Source organism: Mus caroli, chromosome 1, assembly GCF_900094665.2.
Source record: "Mus caroli chromosome 1, CAROLI_EIJ_v1.1, whole genome shotgun sequence".
Lineage (NCBI taxonomy): Eukaryota > Metazoa > Chordata > Mammalia > Rodentia > Muridae > Mus > Mus caroli.
The window spans coordinates 68,299,343-68,305,179 of NC_034570.1; the positions used below are offsets into that span (position 1 = coordinate 68,299,343).

Below are 5,837 nucleotides of genomic sequence, written 5' to 3' on the forward strand. Positions count from 1 at the left end.
ACACACACACACACACGAAAGAGAGAGAAAGAGAGAGAGAGAGAGAGAGAGAGAGAGAGAGAGAGAGAGAGAGAGAGAATACTTCAAACAGCAATAGTCTATAGACAGTTTAGAACCGGTAAGGTGGTTGTGAAACCATTCAAAACATCTTCCTTCTTGGATATTAGATAGCCATTCTAGCCTCTATCCTTGCACTAGCATTTTTGCCTGAAGAAAGGAAAGGGAAAAAGAAAAGAATTCACGCATCTCCTGAGACCTGAAGTGGAAGCTACTCCCTCACTTCCACTCACGTCGAATTGGCCAACTTTAGCTATCAGGCTTCAAGGGGCAGGGAGTTGGAGATCTCAGTCATTATTGTAGGTGGCCATTCCAGTTAAAATCCATTTAATTCTACCACTAAAAGGAAAGAAAACTAGACAGTAGGCCCATTTGGCAGTCTCCATTACATAATGTTTTCATTCCATCATCCAGGCATGGAAACAAACTCAGATGAAACAGGCAGCGCTTTCCAAGGTCATTTGGCAAGCAAACAACCAGCATAGACTTTAATTGGATCTGGCTGATCCCCAAAGGAACTTTTCGTCACATCCAGCCAAATAGTTTGGCCACCCAGGGGCCAGCAATCAAATGAGCTGAAAGATATTTGCACACGGAAGGGTAGCTCTGTCCTAAGGAGGGTGCAAAGGTCACGCGCTATGGTGTGCAATGCTCCAGTTCTGTGTGTTTGATGCAGTCGGGGAAGACGTTCCAGAGGAGGAGGTTCTAGGTAGAACATGGAAAATGGAACACTGAAGAGAAGGCAGAGGTGTGAGATTGGAGCCTGCACTGAATCTGTGAAGGTGAGGGGAGGCATGCTGGGGGAAGTGGCCTTTCCAGGTCTACTGCGTCATGTGCCTTTGGGAGTGGGCCACAGAGCTGGTAACTCATTTCACCCAGTGTAAACACTCAAATTGTTGTTGTTGTTGTTGTTGTTGTTGTTGTTATTATCAAAGTCCTTTGAGAGAGGTGCACTCAGGCTAGCAGTGGGAGGAGGTTGGAAGAGGTAGCAAGGGTGGAACCTGGACTCTAGTCCTTGTCCAAGACATTCCAAAGACAGTGGGATTGTTCAGGCATAAAACAGGGGTTTCTGAGCTAGGAATGGAGATCAGATGATAGAGTTTACCTCGAATGTGTGAGAACCAGAATCCCATGCCTCACAGCAGGAAAAGAAAGGGAAGGGAAAGGAAAGGATGAATATGGGAAGATAGGGGGATGAAAAGAAGAGAAGACTGGGCTGAGGATGTACTCAGTTGGTAAAGTGCTTGCCTAGCCTTCGGGAAGTCATGGTTTGATACCCAGCACCTCATTACAATCAGCCTGGTGGTGTATACAGTAATCTCAGCACTCAGGAGTGGAGGCAGGTGGATCATAAGTTCAAGGTTATTCTCAGCTACACACGGAGTTCAAGACAGTACACGAGACCCTGTCAAACACACACACACACACACACACACACACACACACACACACACACACACACACACGACAAACAAGCCCCACACCACAAACAAATGTGCAAAGGAAAGGAGAGTCCTTTTAGAGCATCAATTCTCAACCTTCCTAATGTTGAGACCCTTTAATACAGTTCCTCATGGTGTGGTGACCCCCCCCAGCCATAAAATTATTTTCATTGTTACTTCATAACTGTAATTTTGCTGCTGGTATGAATTGTAACATAAATCTGTGTTTTCCAATGGTTGTAGGTGACCCTGTGAAAGGGTCGTTGGAAATCCCGAAGGAGTTACGACCCACAGGTTGAGAACTACCGTCCAAGCGGGTTCTCTCATACTCATCTAGAGAGACACATTAGTGTGAGAGAGAACAGGCAAGAGTGCCAAGATCCAGAGAATCCTGACACCACGTGAGCAATGCTTACATAGTACCATTGGCTGTGGCTGCTCAGATCTGGAGACAATCATCCTTCAAAGTTCTGAGGGTACTGGACTGGCAAGGACGCCATAAGCCTGACCTGGAAGGCCTCACTCGACCCTCCTCTCTGGTTTTCATCCTCCCTACATGTCTCCAGCAGCTGGGAAAGCCATCTGGGAAAAACTGAAATGTCTGTAAGAAAGGCGTACCACTCCCAACAGCTGCAGTGGACACCCGGTAAGAAACAACTTCTCATGGGCAAAGCTGTGCATACAGGAAGCTGAGGTCCCAGAGAGCAGACCCAGCAGTAGTCAGCGGTGCTGCCCACACTTAGTCTAATATCCAGTGGCCTCTGCATGTTGGTCATCGTTTCCTATTTTGGGATTTTTTTATTTATTTATTTTATTTATACAAGTATACTGTAGCTGACTTCAGATTTGCCCGAAGAAGGCATCGGATCCCATTATAGATGGTTGTGAGCCACCATGTGGTTGCTGGGAACTGAACTCAGGACCTCTGGAAGAGCAGTCAGTGCTCTTAACTGCTGAGCCATCTCTCCAGCCCCTTTGGGATGTTTTCATTGCATTTATCCTGTTTCTGTTCCATTATCATTAATGGTTAGTATGAAGGAGAGGCTTTCTGCCTGTTAGGCTACAGAACTTCAGAACAGGGCCACTTGGTAATAAGTAACAGAGCCGGTGCCCAGTTGATCTTCAGAGAATATGAATTTTTTTTTCCTCTTGGGGTGGGCAGACCCAAGATTCTGTTCTCTCTTTCTGTCAGTAAAATCCCACAATTATATTTCCCAGCTTCCTTTGCAGATAGTATGGTCATGGATCATCCATAGACTAAATCTGGCCAATGAGATTTCAGCAGCAACATCATTCATAAGGGTGCCCTTGAAAAGCGGAAACATCCCCTAGGTTCCTAATGGGGACTGTGATATGACAGTTATCACTGGAGCCACCATTAGGTCACCATGGTGGAAGATGTAGGCCGAAATGGGAGAATCTCCCCCAACCTCATCTAGAGCTACCTGTCTTTATCTATTTTGTGTTACCCTAACAGGATATCCTAGACTGGGTCATTTACAGTGACATTTTTTTTCTCATGGATCTGGAGACTAAAGAACTCCAAGATCAAGAACCTTCAGCCATCAGGGACTTCCTGGAAGAATGCAGAGAGCAGAAGGCATGCTTGAATGCAGAAGGACTCAACTCACTCAAATAGAACAGCCATTCTCAAGATGAAGAGCCTCTTGACATTCCCAAGGGAAGATTCTGACGCTATCACCCTCACAAGCCCCTATCTTGGCATTGCTGTAAAAGGGAGAACTTTCCAACAAATGAACTTTGGGGGACACAGTCAAATCATCGCATTCCCCACCCCCCATCTCTCATCTGGCCTTCTTATCTCTGTACAGTGACACTGGAAACCAATTGCTGTGTTTAAGCTACTGAGAACTTGTGTTAAAAGAGCAAAGCCTTTCTCGAGCTAGCACAAGCATACTGTGGGGGTGGGCTGGGCTTAGCGGTTGCCATGTGTTGATGTAATGCTTCCACAGTGTTCAGTGTCTCCCAGACTGCGCAAAATGCATCACAGGCAGTGGAGCGCGTGGCCCCTTGCAGCCCTGTGGGACGGAAGAGTTTTATTACGTCTGTTTTGCAGAGGAGGAGGAAACAGAGGCAAAAATAGATTAAGTAACTTGATAAGAATATCAAGGCTAACATTTACCATTTCTGGATTCCATCAGCCACAGCTGACATGTGAGATGACTTGTGAGGAACTCAGGTCTGGCAGGTACTAGATGCTCAGTAAATCCTTCCTATTGTCATTCCCCAGCCCACCCGCTCCCCATGTCCTCAGACATCCAGTTCCAAGACTGTGAAGGGAGACCTTGCCGGAATTCTCACCTCACACAGCCATCAAAATGGCTCCGGCCTGGGCAGAGCTAAGCAACACTGGAACCATTGTGGTTTTCCATTTTAAAGGGTGTGCATTGCCTCTTGGCCTTTTGGCTTAGGTCAAGTGAAAAGTGTGCTACTCTGTGCTTCCCTGCCCTGCCCTGCCCTGCATCTGCCCTGCATCTACCCTGTCTGCCCTGCCCTGTGCTAGCCCTGCCCTCACCCCTGCACCTGCTCCTGACCACTGTTCCCACACCTGCTCTTGCTGCCAGCCGCACCCCCACCCATCCCCCTGGGCAAGGCGAATCAGCTGAAGGCACTGGCCTCATCTGGGTAACGTAAGCTTCTTTGGTGCTTGGTTTTCATCTCTTGCCATGGGATTATGTTTCTTGTAACCCTACTTCCTGGCTCTCTTGCACACTAGATTTATAAGGGCTGTGCACTTTGACCCTAGGGTGGATTTGGTTGCCCTCCCTCAGAGCAGACTTGTCTGGTACATGAAGTTGGAGATCCTGTTTAAGTGTTTTGTTTTGTTGTTTTAAATCAAGGGGATAAAAACACATGGAAGAGGGTGTGGGGACTGCCATGGTTGAAACCTACCTCTGATAAGCTGCAGATGGGGTACCCTGGGCCTGAGTGGTTCAGACACTAAGAAAGTGGCCTCTGTTGTTTCATCAGACACAGAGCTAGAAAGCTCTGTCCACCCTGTCTATGGCTGGACAACAGCATGAGTGCTAGAGTCCCAAGGTCCTGGACAGAACCAGCACTGGCCATGTTAATACAATCCCAGTGGCCTCACGGTCCCACTCTGGACCATTTTCTGGGGGATACTGGCTATGGATGATGTTGGGTAGGTGCTGTTGGTATTCAGAATCTCTTTGCATCTCTTTGGGAAACCCTTCACGTCTGGGGATCTTGGAGGTTGCCCTGCAGAATTAAGCCAGATCAGCACCAAAGGGCCCTTCTGTCAATCATTACACCCAAACCAAACCACCTGAGCTTGCTACTCTCAAAGAAGACATAGGTTTGGTTCCCAGGACCACACGGAAGAAGAGAACAGCTCTCTTAAATTGTCCTCTGACCTCTACTCCTCTCTCTGTCTCTGTCTCTGTCTCTGTCTCTGTCTCTGTCTCTGTCTCTGTCTCTGTCTGTCTGTCTCTGTCTCTGTTTCTTTAATAAATAAATGAATAGTGTAAAAACTAATTTAAAAACCAGAAAGCAGAAGAATACCTTCAGTACTTCAAGTGCCAATTTATAAATTTTTTTGAGGGGAAAGGGTGGTTTGAGACAGGGTTTCTCGGTATAACCCTGGATGCCCTGGAACTCACTGTGTAGACCAGGCTGTCCTTGAAATCACAGATCTACCTGCCTCTGCCTCTCAAGTGCTGGGATTAAAGGTGTATGCCATCAGACCCTGCTGCCAATGTGTAATTTTATAGAAAAAGAAAATTTACCTAGCAGGTAGAAGGAGGACTGGAGAGATGGCTCAGCGGTTCAGAGCGCTGACTGCTCTTCCAAAGGACCTGGGATCAATTTCCAACACCCACATGGCAGCTCACAACTGTCTGTAACTCCAGTTCCAGGGAATCTGACACCCTCACAGACAGCACAGACAGACATGCAGGCAAAACATCAATGCACACTACATAAAAGTAAATACATTATTTTTTTAAAAGAAGGATATATCGGGCTGGAGAGATGGCTCAGCGGTTAAGAGCACTGACTGTTCTTCCAAAGGTTCAATTCCCAGCAACCACATGGTGGCTCACAACCATCCTTTATGAGATCTGGCACCCTCTTCTGGTGTGTCTGAAGACAGCTACAGTGTACCTAGATATGATAATAAAGAAATCTTTAAAAAGAGGATATATCATAATATATACCCTTCATATATTTTAATACACTCCCACAGGCTCTTGTGTGGAATGCTTGGTTTCTTGCTGGGGAGTTGGTTTTGGAAAGTTCTAGAAACTTCAAGAGGTGAGGCCTAGCTGGAACAAATAGAACCCTTGAGAGTGTGGTTTT

At 46.7% G+C, this 5,837-nt stretch overlaps 1 long non-coding RNA gene across 1 annotated transcript; it reads left to right on the forward strand.

The window, feature by feature from the left end:
- Window positions 1–647: 647 nt before the first annotated feature.
- Window positions 648–4,950, forward strand: LOC115032334. The gene is made up of 3 exons (XR_003838009.1): window positions 648–839; window positions 1,743–2,145; window positions 2,977–4,950. It is a non-coding gene; the product is annotated as an uncharacterized LOC115032334 (long non-coding RNA).
- The last annotated feature ends 887 nt before the right edge of the window (window positions 4,951–5,837 follow it).